This window comes from Euprymna scolopes, chromosome 20 (genome assembly GCF_053919585.1).
Source record: "Euprymna scolopes isolate OS-2025 chromosome 20, ASM5391958v1, whole genome shotgun sequence".
In the NCBI taxonomy this organism is placed as follows: domain Eukaryota; kingdom Metazoa; phylum Mollusca; class Cephalopoda; order Sepiida; family Sepiolidae; genus Euprymna; species Euprymna scolopes.
The window spans coordinates 102,607,061-102,624,467 of record NC_136501.1 but is presented as its reverse complement, the minus strand read 5'-3'; the positions used below and the strand labels follow the sequence as shown (position 1 = coordinate 102,624,467).

The 17,407-nt window shown below is 34.9% G+C and overlaps 1 pseudogene; it reads left to right on the top strand.

Annotated features, from left to right (window-relative positions):
* The first annotated feature begins 365 nt into the window (after positions 1–365).
* On the top strand, positions 366–499 carry LOC145241824 (U2 spliceosomal RNA; annotated as a pseudogene).
* Positions 500–17,407: the final 16,908 nt, after the last annotated feature.

The following is a 17,407-nucleotide window of genomic DNA, read 5'->3' as shown; positions in this document are numbered from 1 at the left end:
GTTTTCAAGCTGCCTCTTCCCCCCCACACACACACACACAGTTTAACAGTAGTAGGAGGTCAAGAGAAAGAGGGTGAGAGAGAGAGAAGAGTAAGTTGGTGAGAGAGAGAGAAAAGAGAAAGAGGGTGTTGGTTTTATATTTTTATTATCGTCTAATATTTTGAAAGCTGAATTTCTAATAAAATGTGCATCTATAGGAGATAATGCCTGGGAATGTGTTCCCCCCCCCACAGTTTAACAGTGGTGTGACGTCAAGAGAAAGAGGGTGAGAGAGAGGGAAGAGTAAGTGGGTGAGAGAGAGAAAGAGAGAGAAAAAAAAAGAAAGACGGTGTTGGTTTTGTGAAAAAAGTTGTTATTTACAATTGTTCGCATTCTTGGCCTTTTGGTCAAGATCAAAGTGTAGTATCTGTTCTTCAGATGCTGCACTTCTATTTCTTGTTCTCTTTCGGTGGAGGAGAAATCCTCCACGACTGAGACAATTTTTATTTTTGTACCTTTTCTCCACGTTAAAAAACGACCCTGGTGTCTAACTCTGTCCCGTGGGGAGGCATAGTAAATAGGTACAATTGTTCGCCATTAGTGGATGTTGACGTCACGTCACGTGACATGACTAAGCGTTTTTTTTTTTTAGTATGAATAACATTTTTTGTTTTAATTATAAAGTCTACACTTAATTTTATAGAAAATGATGTATATATAATAGAAAAAAAAAATTACTGGTTTTGTTGGATTCAAGTGGATCCCCCCCCTCCAGTTTAAGAGATAGCAGGTCACGTGGTAATATACAAAATGGCTAGCGTAAATATAAAGATCGGTTTTTTTATCGACGAATATTTTGAAAGCTGAATTTTTTTTTATTCCTGTACATTTTTTCCTGATATTTTTCGTTAAAACTCTTGTATAAATACTATTTTTAACCAGTTAAATACGTTGGAGACATTGTCATGGAGTTTAATAATCTCTAGATAAAGCAGAAGAGAAATTACAAAAGTATCGGTAAAACAAAGTGTTTGTTTACATTTGTTCGCCATTACTGGATGTTGACGTCACGTCACGTGACATGACTAAGCGTTTTTGGATTATGTAATATTAACATTAAAATGACAGGTTTTTTTGGGGGCCCCCCTAGGAGAGAAATGATCAGTTCACCCCCTTTTAATGGTCCGTTTGGTGTGGAATTTCGATATTTGTCATGCGGGTGATCAAGGTTCAATATGATACATAATTTGTCAACTTTGGTTGTGTCTGTCAAAAGTTTGAGCTGACGTCACGTCACGTGACACGTATTGAATAACGTTAAAATGACAGGTTTTTTGGGGGGCCCCCCTAGGAGAAAAACGATCAGTTGACCCCTTTCTACTGGTCCGTTTGACGTGAAATTTCGATATTTGTCATCCGGGTGATCAAGGTGCAATATGATACCAAATTTGTCAACTCTGGTTCCGTCTTTCAAAAGTTTTAGCGTTACAAACAAACATACATACATACATACATACATACACACCGATTTTTGCCTTTTATATATATAGAAGACTAGCAGGGCTACCCGGCGTTGCTCGGGACCGTATAAACAATGAAAAAACAAAAGCAGATATTGAACATATGTTTTATTCTTAGGGGAGACGAATCTTTCATCTCTATGTATTATTTGTTTTATCTACCCCCGGACTGGTATTGTTCATGTTTTATCCCTAGCATAGGTAATTTACAGCATGTATATGAAATTGTTTTACCTTAGGGAGAAGAGAACAGGTAATATACAACATAATGTGTCTATATTACATCCCTGGCAACGCCTAGAAACCAGCTAGAACATGTATTTCAGTCAATCTTTATTACATCCTGGGCTATGCCGGGAAACCAGCTAATCTCTATTTAGTGACTTGACCACCAAAATACCTCCCTAAGTGTGTCCTTTCTTTTGAACTTATTAGATATAGGTATCTAGAAATGTGTGTGAAATTTTGTTGAATGCATTGTTCACTATGATTTTCTTATTGTTCTACACAATATCAACTGTAGCGAAATAAAACAGTAAACTTAGTGTAGTGTTAGAATAAAGAGCAAAGGAAAAAATTAGAATCATATTCTGTAATTGCAAATCTAAATTTGCTAGCGTGTACCAGTATTTGCCAGGTTGTGGAAATTTGGAATTTATAACGTATGTAGTGGCCTTTTCCTAGATACCTATTGCTAAAAATTATACTTTCATTTTGTTAGAAAAATCTCTCTTCGGATGCCCTGCATCATCCAAAATAAAAACAAATATTTTTATAATTGTTTCAGTACATTGCTACACATTGTGAAATTTGTTGACGTTTGTAAAAAAAAATCATGAATGTGCTTATATTCCAAAAAAGAAAATATCAGTGCACAGTATTGAAAGTGTTTGAGATTCAAAAGTTTGTAACATTTCTACTAACTTCATAAGATGTCATGTGAGAAACTTAATTGAATATCAAGACATTATCTGAAGCGTTTTTATTTTGGTGTAACGTATGTGTTTACAGTGAACCGTAACTTTTAATAAACAGCTTGGTATGCAATGACATAGGCTAAGAATCTTAGACAAAATATATATAAATTGGAAAAATGTGTGAACAAATGAAAAAAAAATGATCCGCTCCACTTGATGACATCAAGCACAGTAATATTTTAGTGAAGAAAATATGAAATTGATGTTCAGTGATTAGTTTGGATGAATGAGAAAATGTAATTGTTTGATGCATAAAAAATAACTCATTTGCTGTATTTGATATTAAGCAGCAAAATATAGTGATTTGAATATTAAGGAAAACATCAAATCAGATTATATAAAAAAAAAGATGAAATTAGAAAATATATATTTTCTGTTTATGAGTTTTGCCAATCAAAATTTTGTGGCAGAAATTGGGTGATTACCATGCAATTTTATTTTGATAAAATTCTTAAATTATTTCAATGTTTATTATAATTTCTTATTAGTGACTTGTTATCATCAAAATCCGCCCCAAAGAGTGTCCTTTCTTTTATTAGGTATCAGAATAGGTATCCAGATTTCTACTTCTATACAAATGTGATATTTCGGATCTGTAGATAAACAATTTGTTGCATATATAAGCTGAGAATTGTTCTCTCTCATTCTCTCTCTCACACACCCACACATTCTCACTTTTATAGATATAATAGATAAATTATGCTAGATATATTTCCATGTGTCTGAATAATCTATATACAAATTTTCAAATCTGTAGATAAAAAATTTGTTGAGTATATAGGTTGAGAATTGTTCTCTCTCTCTCTCTCTCCTCTCACGCATGCTCACTTTTATAGATATAATAGATAGATTATGCTAGATATATTTCCATATGTCTGAATACACTATATAAAAATTTTCTAATCTGTAGATAAAAATTTGTTGAATATAAAGGGTGAGAATTGTTCTTACTCTCTCTCTCTCTCACACACAGACATATTCTCACTTTTATAGACATAATAGATAGATTATGCTAGATATATTTCCATATGTCTGAATACCCTATATACAAATTATCTAATCTGTAGATAAAAAATTTGTTGATTATATAGGTTGAGAATTGCTCTCTCTCTCACAGACACACACATTTTCACTTTTGTAGATATAATAGATAGATTATGCTAGATATATTTCCATATGTATGAATACCCTTTATAACAAATTTAAAATCTGTAGATAAAAAATTTGTTGAATATATAGGTTAAGAATTGTTCTCTCTCTCTCTCTCTACCTCACACACACCCACACACACAAACATTCTGACTTTTATAGATATAATAGATAGATTATGCTAGATATATTCCATATGTCTGAATACCCTATATACAAATTTTCTAATCTGTAGATAAAAAATTTGTTGAATATTTTCAACCCTTATCCTCGAGTGGCGTCTGGGCCTTGATAAGTAGTAATGCGTATTTAGCAAAATATAAATATATATATATATAACAAATTTACTGAATTTCCATTACTAACGATTACTGTATTGTCCAATTGACTACTGCGCTTTTCAACCCTTATCCTCGAGTGGCCTCTGGGCCTTGAGAAGTAGTAATTACTAACGATTACTATATTGACCAATGGACTACTGCACTTTTTAACCCTTATCCTCGGGTGGCCTCTGGGCCTTATTGTCCAATTGACTACTGTGGACTTTTTAACTCTTATGCTCGAGTGGCCTCTGGGCCTTGATAAGTGGAAATGACCAAGTAACAAAAAATAGGTATATAACAAATTTACTGAATTTCCATTACTAACGATTACTATATTGTCCAATTGACTACTGTGCACTTTTCAATCCTTATCCTCGAGTGGCCTCTGGGCCTTGATAAATGGTAATGCGTATGTAACAAAATATACATATATATAACAAATTTACTGAATTTCCATTACTAACGATTACTATATTGTCCAATTGACTACTGCACTTTTAAACGCTTATCCTCGAGTGGCCTCTGGGCCTTGATAAGTGGTAATACCATCGAGTGGCCTCTGGGCCTTAATAAGTGGTTGTGCCTAAGTAACAAAAAATAGGTATATTACAAATATCCCGCATTTCCATTACAACCGACTACTACGGTGCACTTTTCAATCCTTATCCTCGAGTGGCCTGTGGGCTTTGATAAGTGGTAATGCGTATTTAACAAAATATTAATATATATATAACAAATTTACTGAATTTCCATTACTAACAATTACTATATTTTGTCCAATTGACTACTGCACTTTTCAACACTTATCCTCTAGTGGCCTCTGGGCCTTGATAAGTGGTAATGCCTATCTAAACAAAATATAAATATATATATAACAAATTTCCCGACTTTCCATTACTAACGATTACTATGTTGTCCAATTAACTACTGCCATTTTCAACCCTTATCCTCGGGTGGCCTCTGGGCCTTATTGTCCAATTGACTACTGTGCACATTTAACTCTTATCCTCGAGATGTATCTGGGCCTTGATAAGTGGAAATGCCTAAGTAACAAAAAAATAGATATATAACAAATTTCCCAAATTTGACTACTGTGCACTTTTCAACTCTTATCCTCGAGTGGCCTCTGGGCCTTGATAAGTGGTCATATATATTTTTTACAAAATAAAAAAAAAGGTTGGAGTCGCTGAATAACTCATCCTCCCGTTAAAGCGGTTCCATCCTCTTTCCCCAATTTGACTACTGTGCACTTTTCAACTCTCGTCCTCGAGTGGACTATGGGCCTTGATAAGTGGTAATACATATTTTATGAAAAATATATATATATATATATATATATATATATATATATAACAAAATAGGTTGGAGTTGCTGAATAACTCATCCTCCTGTTAAAGCGGTTCCATCCTCTTTCCCAAATTTGACTACTGTGGACTTTTTAACTCTCATCCTCGAGTGGCCTATGGGCCTTGATAAGTGGTAATACATATTTTTTTATAAATATATATATATATATACCAAAACAGGTGTGAGTCGCTGAATAATTCATCCTTCTATTAAAGCGATTAAATCCTCTTTCCCAAATTTGACTACTGTGCACTTTTAAACTCTCATCCTCGTGTGGCCTATGGGCCTTGATAAGTGGTAATATATAGTTTGTACAAAATATATATATATATATATATATATATATATATATATATATAACAAAATAGGTTGGAGTCGCTGAATCACTCATCCTCCCGTTAAAGTGGTTCCATCCTCTTTCCCGAATTTGACTAATGTGCACTTTTCAACTCTTATCCTCGAGTAGCCTATGGGCCTTGATAAGTGGTAATATATTTTTGTTATAAATATATATATATATATATATATATATATATAAAAATAGGTTGGAGTCGCTGAATAACTCATCCTCCCGTTAAAGCGGTTCCATCCATGCACTTTTCAACTCTCATCCTCGAGTGGCCTATTGTCCTTGATAAGTGGTAATATATATTTTTTAATAAAAGTATATATATATATATATATAAAAAAATAGGTTGGAGTTGCTGAATAACTCATCCTCCCGTTAAAGCGGTTCCATCCTCTTTACCGTATTTTTTATACAGTGCACTATTCAACTCTCATCCTCGAGTGGCCTATTGTCCTTGATAAGTGGTAATATATATTTTTTAATAAATATAGATATAAATATATATATAAAAACACAAAATAGGTTGGAGTCACTGAATAATTCATCCTCCTCTTAAAGCGGTTCCGTCATCTTTGCCGAATTTGACTACTGTGCACTTTTAAACTTTCATCCTCGAGTGGCCTATAGGCCTTGATAAGTGGTAATAGTTTGTACAATACTTTGTACAATATATATATCTATATATATATATTACAAAATAGGTAAGAGAGAGAGAAGAGGGTGAGAGAGAGAGAAGAGAAAGAGGTAGAGAGAGAAGAGGGTGAGAGAGAGCAGAGAAGAGGGTGAGAGAGAGCAGAGAAAGAGGGTGAGAGAGAAAGAGGGTGAGAGAAGTGAAAGAGGTAGAGAGAGAAGAGGGTAAGAGAGAAAGAGGGTGAGAGAGAGAAGAGGGTGAGAGAGAGAGAGGTAGTGAGAGAGAGAGAGAGAGATAAGAGAAAGAGGTAGAGAGAGAGAGAAGAGGGTAAGACAGAGAGAGAGAGGGGTAGTGAGAGAGAGAGATAAGAGAAAGAGGTAGAGAGAGAGAGAGAAGAGGGTGAGGGAGAAAGAAGAGGGTGAGAGAGAGAGAGAAGAGGGTGAGGGAGAAAGAAGAGGGTGAGAGAGAGCAGAGGGAGAGAGAGAGAAGAGAAATAGGTAGAGAGAGAGAGATGAAGGTGAGAGAGAGCAGGGAAAGAGGGTGATAGAGAAGAGAAAGAGGTAGAGAGAGAGAGAGAGAAGGGTGAGAGAGAGCAGAAAAAGAGGGTGAGAGAGAGAGAAAGAGGGTCAGAGAGAGAGAGAAGAGAAGAGAAAAAGGTGTACACAGAGAGTGAGAGAGAGAAGAGGGTAAGAGAGAGAGAGAGAAGAGGTTGAGAGAGAGAGAGATAAGAGAAAGAGGTAGAGAGAGAGAAGCGGGTGAGAGAGAGAAGAGGGTGCGAGAGAGAAGAGAAAGAGGTAGAGAGAGAGAAGCGGGTGAGAGAGAGAGAAGAGGGTGCGAGAGAGAAGAGAAAAAGGTAGAGAGAGAGAAGAGGGTGAGAGAGAGAGAAAGAGGATGAGAGAGAGAAGAGAAAGAGAGAGAGAGAAGAGGGTGATAGAGAAAGAGAGTGAGAGAGAGAAGAGAAAGAGAGAGAGAGAGAGAAAGAGGGTGAGAGAAGAGGGTAAATGTGCATCTTTTTTTATAGTAGGTAATGCTTGGGAGACTGTGCACATTGCCTCCTCCCCCCTCCCCCCTATAAACGCGGTTCCATTCATAAGAAAACAAACTCGTATAAAAGTAATTTTCGTGTATTTAAGCGGCCTTATACTGATAGCCACCCCTCCCCCTTCCAGTTTAACAGAGTTAGGAGGTAAAAACAAAATGGCTAAAGCCTTGTTTACATGGTAAACTATAGCAAAGAGCATAGTCATCTTTCTTCGCCGGTAAAAAACTTCAAGCAAAAATAAAAACATTTTCCCTACGTCAATTTTTATGTAATTTTGGGATTCTTCTTTTTGAAGTGCGATAAATCCGTTGGTAATAACGGTTCGACTCTTAAACTAATATTTAACTGTGTTATAGTATCAATGATACTCCTCGCAGGCAGCTTTAATGTACGTCAGAGGCTCAGCGTAGCCGACATTTTACTGAGCTGACGTCACGTCACGTGACAGCTAATGAATAATGTTAAAATGACAGGTTTTTTGGGGGGCCCCCCTGGGAGAAAAATGATCAGTTAACCCCCTTCTAGTTGTCCGTTTGACGTGAAATTTCGATATTTGTCATCCGGGTGATCAAGGTGCAATATGCTACCTAATTTGTCAACTTTGGTTGTGTCTGTCAAAAGTTTTAGCGTTACAAACAAACATACATACATACATACATACACACCGATTTTTGCCTTTTATATATATAGACTAGCAGGGCTACCCGGCGTTGCTCGGGACCGTATAAACAATGAAAAAACAAAAGCAGATATTGAACATATGTTTTATTCTTAGGGGAGACGAATCTTTCATCTCTATGTATTATTTGTTTTATCTACCCCCGGACTGGTATTGTTCATGTTTTATCCCTAGCATAGGTAATTTACAGCATGTATATGAAATTGTTTTACCTTAGGGAGAAGAGAACAGGTAATATACAACATAATGTGTCTATATTACATCCCTGGCAACGCCTAGAAACCAGCTAGAACATGTATTTCAGTCAATCTTTATTACATCCTGGGCTATGCCGGGAAACCAGCTAATCTCTATTTAGTGACTTGACCACCAAAATACCTCCCTAAGTGTGTCCTTTCTTTTGAACTTATTAGATATAGGTATCTAGAAATGTGTGTGAAATTTTGTTGAATGCATTGTTCACTATGATTTTCTTATTGTTCTACACAATATCAACTGTAGCGAAATAAAACAGTAAACTTAGTGTAGTGTTAGAATAAAGAGCAAAGGAAAAAATTAGAATCATATTCTGTAATTGCAAATCTAAATTTGCTAGCGTGTACCAGTATTTGCCAGGTTGTGGAAATTTGGAATTTATAACGTATGTAGTGGCCTTTTCCTAGATACCTATTGCTAAAAATTATACTTTCATTTTGTTAGAAAAATCTCTCTTCGGATGCCCTGCATCATCCAAAATAAAAACAAATATTTTTATAATTGTTTCAGTACATTGCTACACATTGTGAAATTTGTTGACGTTTGTAAAAAAAAATCATGAATGTGCTTATATTCCAAAAAAGAAAATATCAGTGCACAGTATTGAAAGTGTTTGAGATTCAAAAGTCTGTAACATTTCTACTAACTTCATAAGATGTCATGTGAGAAACTTAATTGAATATCAAGACATTATCTGAAGCGTTTTTATTTTGGTGTAACGTATGTGTATACAGTGAACCGTAACTTTTAATAAACAGCTTGGTATGCAATGACATAGGCTAAGAATCTTAGACAAAATATATATAAATTGGAAAAATGTGTGAACAAATGAAAAAAAAATGATCCGCTCCACTTGATGACATCAAGCACAGTAATATTTTAGTGAAGAAAATATGAAATTGATGTTCAGTGATTAGTTTGGATGAATGAGAAAATGTAATTGTTTGATGCATAAAAAATAACTCATTTGCTGTATTTGATATTAAGCAGCAAAATATAGTGATTTGAATATTAAGGAAAACATCAAATCAGATTATATAAAAAAAAAGATGAAATTAGAAAATATATATTTTCTGTTTATGAGTTTTGCCAATCAAAATTTTGTGGCAGAAATTGGGTGATTACCATGCAATTTTATTTTGATAAAATTCTTAAATTATTTCAATGTTTATTATAATTTCTTATTAGTGACTTGTTATCATCAAAATCCGCCCCAAAGAGTGTCCTTTCTTTTATTAGGTATCAGAATAGGTATCCAGATTTCTACTTCTATACAAATGTGATATTTCGGATCTGTAGATAAACAATTTGTTGCATATATAAGCTGAGAATTGTTCTCTCTCATTCTCTCTCTCACACACCCACACATTCTCACTTTTATAGATATAATAGATAAATTATGCTAGATATATTTCCATGTGTCTGAATAATCTATATACAAATTTTCAAATCTGTAGATAAAAAATTTGTTGAGTATATAGGTTGAGAATTGTTCTCTCTCTCTCTCTCTCCTCTCACGCATGCTCACTTTTATAGATATAATAGATAGATTATGCTAGATATATTTCCATATGTCTGAATACACTATATAAAAATTTTCTAATCTGTAGATAAAAATTTGTTGAATATAAAGGGTGAGAATTGTTCTTACTCTCTCTCTCTCACACACAGACATATTCTCACTTTTATAGACATAATAGATAGATTATGCTAGATATATTTCCATATGTCTGAATACCCTATATACAAATTATCTAATCTGTAGATAAAAAATTTGTTGATTATATAGGTTGAGAATTGCTCTCTCTCTCACAGACACACACATTTTCACTTTTGTAGATATAATAGATAGATTATGCTAGATATATTTCCATATGTATGAATACCCTTTATAACAAATTTAAAATCTGTAGATAAAAAATTTGTTGAATATATAGGTTAAGAATTGTTCTCTCTCTCTCTCTCTACCTCACACACACCCACACACACAAACATTCTGACTTTTATAGATATAATAGATAGATTATGCTAGATATATTCCATATGTCTGAATACCCTATATACAAATTTTCTAATCTGTAGATAAAAAATTTGTTGAATATTTTCAACCCTTATCCTCGAGTGGCGTCTGGGCCTTGATAAGTAGTAATGCGTATTTAGCAAAATATAAATATATATATATATAACAAATTTACTGAATTTCCATTACTAACGATTACTGTATTGTCCAATTGACTACTGCGCTTTTCAACCCTTATCCTCGAGTGGCCTCTGGGCCTTGAGAAGTAGTAATTACTAACGATTACTATATTGACCAATGGACTACTGCACTTTTTAACCCTTATCCTCGGGTGGCCTCTGGGCCTTATTGTCCAATTGACTACTGTGGACTTTTTAACTCTTATGCTCGAGTGGCCTCTGGGCCTTGATAAGTGGAAATGACCAAGTAACAAAAAATAGGTATATAACAAATTTACTGAATTTCCATTACTAACGATTACTATATTGTCCAATTGACTACTGTGCACTTTTCAATCCTTATCCTCGAGTGGCCTCTGGGCCTTGATAAATGGTAATGCGTATGTAACAAAATATACATATATATAACAAATTTACTGAATTTCCATTACTAACGATTACTATATTGTCCAATTGACTACTGCACTTTTAAACGCTTATCCTCGAGTGGCCTCTGGGCCTTGATAAGTGGTAATACCATCGAGTGGCCTCTGGGCCTTAATAAGTGGTTGTGCCTAAGTAACAAAAAATAGGTATATTACAAATATCCCGCATTTCCATTACAACCGACTACTACGGTGCACTTTTCAATCCTTATCCTCGAGTGGCCTGTGGGCTTTGATAAGTGGTAATGCGTATTTAACAAAATATTAATATATATATAACAAATTTACTGAATTTCCATTACTAACAATTACTATATTTTGTCCAATTGACTACTGCACTTTTCAACACTTATCCTCTAGTGGCCTCTGGGCCTTGATAAGTGGTAATGCCTATCTAAACAAAATATAAATATATATATAACAAATTTCCCGACTTTCCATTACTAACGATTACTATGTTGTCCAATTAACTACTGCCATTTTCAACCCTTATCCTCGGGTGGCCTCTGGGCCTTATTGTCCAATTGACTACTGTGCACATTTAACTCTTATCCTCGAGATGTATCTGGGCCTTGATAAGTGGAAATGCCTAAGTAACAAAAAAATAGATATATAACAAATTTCCCAAATTTGACTACTGTGCACTTTTCAACTCTTATCCTCGAGTGGCCTCTGGGCCTTGATAAGTGGTCATATATATTTTTTACAAAATAAAAAAAAAGGTTGGAGTCGCTGAATAACTCATCCTCCCGTTAAAGCGGTTCCATCCTCTTTCCCCAATTTGACTACTGTGCACTTTTCAACTCTCGTCCTCGAGTGGACTATGGGCCTTGATAAGTGGTAATACATATTTTATGAAAAATATATATATATATATATATATATATATATATATATAACAAAATAGGTTGGAGTTGCTGAATAACTCATCCTCCTGTTAAAGCGGTTCCATCCTCTTTCCCAAATTTGACTACTGTGGACTTTTTAACTCTCATCCTCGAGTGGCCTATGGGCCTTGATAAGTGGTAATACATATTTTTTTATAAATATATATATATATATACCAAAACAGGTGTGAGTCGCTGAATAATTCATCCTTCTATTAAAGCGATTAAATCCTCTTTCCCAAATTTGACTACTGTGCACTTTTAAACTCTCATCCTCGTGTGGCCTATGGGCCTTGATAAGTGGTAATATATAGTTTGTACAAAATATATATATATATATATATATATATATATATAACAAAATAGGTTGGAGTCGCTGAATCACTCATCCTCCCGTTAAAGCGGTTCCATCCTCTTTCCCGAATTTGACTAATGTGCACTTTTCAACTCTTATCCTCGAGTAGCCTATGGGCCTTGATAAGTGGTAATATATTTTTGTTATAAATATATATATATATATATATATATATATATAAAAAATAGGTTGGAGTCGCTGAATAACTCATCCTCCCGTTAAAGCGGTTCCATCCTCTTTCCCGAATTTTACTACTATGCACTTTTCAACTCTCATCCTCGAGTGGCCTATTGTCCTTGATAAGTGGTAATATATATTTTTTAATAAAAGTATATATATATATATATATAAAAAAATAGGTTGGAGTTGCTGAATAACTCATCCTCCCGTTAAAGCGGTTCCATCCTCTTTACCGTATTTTTTATACAGTGCACTATTCAACTCTCATCCTCGAGTGGCCTATTGTCCTTGATAAGTGGTAATATATATTTTTTAATAAATATAGATATAAATATATATATAAAAAAACAGGTTGGAGTCGCTGAATAACTCATCCTCCCGTGAAAGCGGTTCCATCCTCTTTCCCGAATTTGACTACTGTGCACTTTTCAACTCTAATCCTCGAGTGTCCTATGGGCCTTGATAAGTAGTAATATATATTTTTTACAAAAATATATACATACATATATATAACAAAATAGGTTGGAGTCACTGAATAATTCATCCTCCTCTTAAAGCGGTTCCATCATCTTTGCCGAATTTGACTACTGTGCACTTTTAAACTCTCATCCTCGTGTGGCCTATGGGCCTTGATAAGTGGTAATATATATTTAAAAATAAATATAGATATAAATATATATATACCAAAATAGGTTGGAGTCGCTGAATAACTCATCCTCCCGTTAAAGCGGTTCCATCCTCTTTCCCAGATTTGACTGCTGTGCACTTTTCAACTCTAATCCTCGAGTGTCCTATGGGCCTTGATAAGTAGTAATATATATTTTTTACAAAAATATATACATACATATATATAACAAAATAGGTTGGAGTCACTGAATAATTCATCCTCCTCTTAAAGCGGTTCCATCATCTTTGCCGAATTTGACTACTGTGCACTTTTAAACTCTCATCCTCGTGTGGCCTATGGGCCTTGATAAGTGGTAATATATATTTAAAAATAAATATAGATATAAATATATATATACCAAAATAGGTTGGAGTCGCTGAATAACTCATCCTCCCGTTAAAGCGGTTCCATCCTCTTTCCCAGATTTGACTGCTGTGCACTTTTCAACTCTAATCCTCGAGTGTCCTATGGGCCTTGATAAGTAGTAATATATATTTTTTACAAAAATATATACATACATATATGTAACAAAATAGGTTGGAGTCACTGAATAATTCATCCTCCTCTTAAAGCGGTTCCGTCATCTTTGCCGAATTTGACTACTGTGCACTTTTAAACTTTCATCCTCGAGTGGCCTATAGGCCTTGATAAGTGGTAATAGTTTGTACAATAGTTTGTACAATATATATATCTATATATATATATTACAAAATAGGTAAGAGAGAGAGAAGAGGGTGAGAGAGAGAGAAGAGAAAGAGGTGGAGAGAGAAGAGGGTGAGAGAGAGCAGAGAAGAGGGTGAGAGAGAGCAGAGAAAGAGGGTGAGAGAGAAAGAGGGTGAGAGAAGTGAAAGAGGTAGAGAGAGAAGAGGGTAAGAGAGAAAGAGGGTGAGAAAGAGAAGAGGGTGAGAGAGAGAGAGGTAGTGAGAGAGAGATAAGAGAAAGAGGTAGAGAGAGAGAGAAGAGGGTAAGACAGAGAGAGAGAGGGGTAGTGAGAGAGAGAGATAAGAGAAAGAGGTAGAGAGAGAGAGAGAAGAGGGTAAGAGAGAAAGAGGGTGAGAGAGAGAAGAGGGTGAGAGAGAGAGAGGTAGTGAGAGAGAGATAAGAGAAAGAGGTAGAGAGAGAGAGAAGAGGGTAAGACAGAGAGAGAGAGGGGTAGTGAGAGAGAGAGATAAGAGAAAGAGGTAGAGAGAGAGAGAGAAGAGGGTGAGGGAGAAAGAAGAGGGTGAGAGAGAGAGAGAAGAGGGTGAGGGAGAAAGAAGAGGGTGAGAGAGAGCAGAGGGAGAGAGAGAGAAGAGAAATAGGTAGAGAGAGAGAGATGAAGGTGAGAGAGAGCAGGGAAAGAGGGTGATAGAGAAGAGAAAGAGGTAGAGAGAGAGAGAGAGAAGGGTGAGAGAGAGCAGAAAAAGAGGGTGAGAGAGAGAGAAAGAGGGTCAGAGAGAGAGAGAAGAGAAGAGAAAAAGGTGTACACAGAGAGTGAGAGAGAGAAGAGGGTAAGAGAGAGAGAGAGAAGAGGTTGAGAGAGAGAGAGATAAGAGAAAGAGGTAGAGAGAGAGAAGCGGGTGAGAGAGAGAAGAGGGTGCGAGAGAGAAGAGAAAGAGGTAGAGAGAGAGAAGCGGGTGAGAGAGAGAGAAGAGGGTGCGAGAGAGAAGAGAAAAAGGTAGAGAGAGAGAAGAGGGTGAGAGAGAGAGAAAGAGGATGAGAGAGAGAAGAGAAAGAGAGAGAGAGAAGAGGGTGATAGAGAAAGAGAGTGAGAGAGAGAAGAGAAAGAGAGAGAGAGAGAGAAAGAGGGTGAGAGAAGAGGGTAAATGTGCATCTTTTTTTATAGTAGGTAATGCTTGGGAGACTGTGCACATTGCCTCCTCCCCCCTCCCCCCTATAAACGCGGTTCCATTCATAAGAAAACAAACTCGTATAAAAGTAATTTTCGTGTATTTAAGCGGCCTTATACTGATAGCCACCCCTCCCCCTTCCAGTTTAACAGAGTTAGGAGGTAAAAACAAAATGGCTAAAGCCTTGTTTACATGGTAAACTATAGCAAAGAGCATAGTCATCTTTCTTCGCCGGTAAAAAACTTCAAGCAAAAATAAAAACATTTTCCCTACGTCAATTTTTATGTAATTTTGGGATTCTTCTTTTTGAAGTGCGATAAATCCGTTGGTAATAACGGTTCGACTCTTAAACTAATATTTAACTGTGTTATAGTATCAATGATACTCCTCGCAGGCAGCTTTAATGTACGTCAGAGGCTCAGCGTAGCCGACATTTTACTGAGCTGACGTCACGTCACGTGACAGCTAATGAATAATGTTAAAATGACAGGTTTTTTGGGGGGCCCCCCTGGGAGAAAAATGATCAGTTAACCCCCTTCTAGTTGTCCGTTTGACGTGAAATTTCGATATTTGTCATCCGGGTGATCAAGGTGCAATATGCTACCTAATTTGTCAACTTTGGTTGTGTCTGTCAAAAGTTTTAGCGTTACAAACAAACATACATACATACATACATACACACCGATTTTTGCCTTTTATATATATAGAAGACTAGCAGGGCTACCCGGCGTTGCTCGGGACCGTATAAACAATGAAAAAACAAAAGCAGATATTGAACATATGTTTGATTCTTAGGGGAGAGGAATCTTTCATCTCTATGTATTATTTGTTTTATCTACCCTAGGACTGATATTGTTCATGTTTTATCCCTAGCATAGGTAATTTACAGCATGTATATGAAATTGTTTTACCTTAGGGAGAAGAGAACAGGTAATATACAACATAATGTGTCTATATTACATCCCTGGCAACGCCTAGAAACCAGCTAGAACATGTATTTCAGTCAATCTTTATTATATCCTGGGCTATGCCGGGAAACCAGCTAATCTCTTTTTAGTGACTTGACCACCAAAATACCTCCCTAAGTGTGTCCTTTCTTTTGAACTTATTAGATATAGGTATCTAGAAATGTGTGTGAAATTTTGTTGAATGCATTGTTCACTATGATTTTCTTATTGTTCTACACAATATCAACTGTAGCGAAATAACACAGTAAACTTAGTGTAGTGTTAGAATAAAGAGCAAAGGAAAAAATTAGAATCATATTTTGTAATTGCAAATCTAAATTTGCTAGCATGTACCAGTATTTGCCAGGTTGTGGAAATTTGGAACTTATAACATATGTAGTGGCCTTTTCCTAGATACCTATTGCTAAAAATTATACTTTCATTTTGTTAGAAAAATCTCTCTTCAGATGCCCTGCATCATTCAAAATAAAAACAAATATTTTTATAATTGTTTCAGTATATTGCTACACAATGTGAAAGTTTTTAACGTTTGTAAAAAAAATCATGAATGTGCTTATATTGCAAAAAAGAAAATATCAGTGCACAGTATTGAAAGTGTTTGAGATTCAAAAGTCTGTAACATTTCTACTAACTTCATAAGATGTCATGTGAGAAACTGAATTGAATATCAAGACATTATCTGAAGCGTTTTTATTTTGGTGTAACATATGTGTTTACAGTGAACCTTAACTTTTAATAAACAGATTGGTATGCAATGACATAGGCTAAGAATCTTTAAAATATATATAAATTGGAAAAATGTGTGAACAAATGAAAAAAAATGATCCGCTCCACTTGATGACATCAAGCACAGTAATATTTTAGTGAAGAAAATATGAAATTGATGTTCAGTGATTAGTTTGGATGAATGAGAAAATGTAATTGTTTGATGCATAAAAATAACTCAGTTGCTGTATTTGATATTAAGCAGCAAAATATAGTGATTTGAATATTTGGGAAAACATCAAACCAGATTATGTAAAAAGAAAAAAAAAAGATGAAATTAGAAAATATATATTTTATGTTTATGAGTTCTGCCAATCAAAATTTTGTGGCAGAAATTGGGTGATTACCATGCAATTTTATTTTGGTAAAATTCTTAAATTATTAGAATGTTTATTATAATTTCTAATTAGTGACTTGTTATAATCAAAATCCGCCCTAAAGAGTGTCCTTTCTTTTATTAGGTATCAGAGTAGGTATCAAGATTTCTACTTCTATACAAATGTGATATTTCAGATCTGTACATAAAAAATTTGTTGAATATATAGGTTGAGAATTGTTCTGTGTCGCTCTCTCTCACACACACACGCATTCTCACTTTTATAGATATAATAGATAGATTACTCTAGATATATTTCCATATGTCTGAATACCCTATATACAAATTTTCAAATCTGTAGATAAAAAAATTTGTTGAGTATATAGGTTGAAAATTGTTCTCTCTCTCTCTCTCACACACACATTCTCAATTTTAGAGATATAATAGATAGATTATGCTAGATATATTTCCATATGTCTGAATACCCTATATACAAATTTTCTAATCTGTAGATCAAATATTTGTTGAATATATAGGTTGAAAATTGTTCTTACTCTCTCTCTCT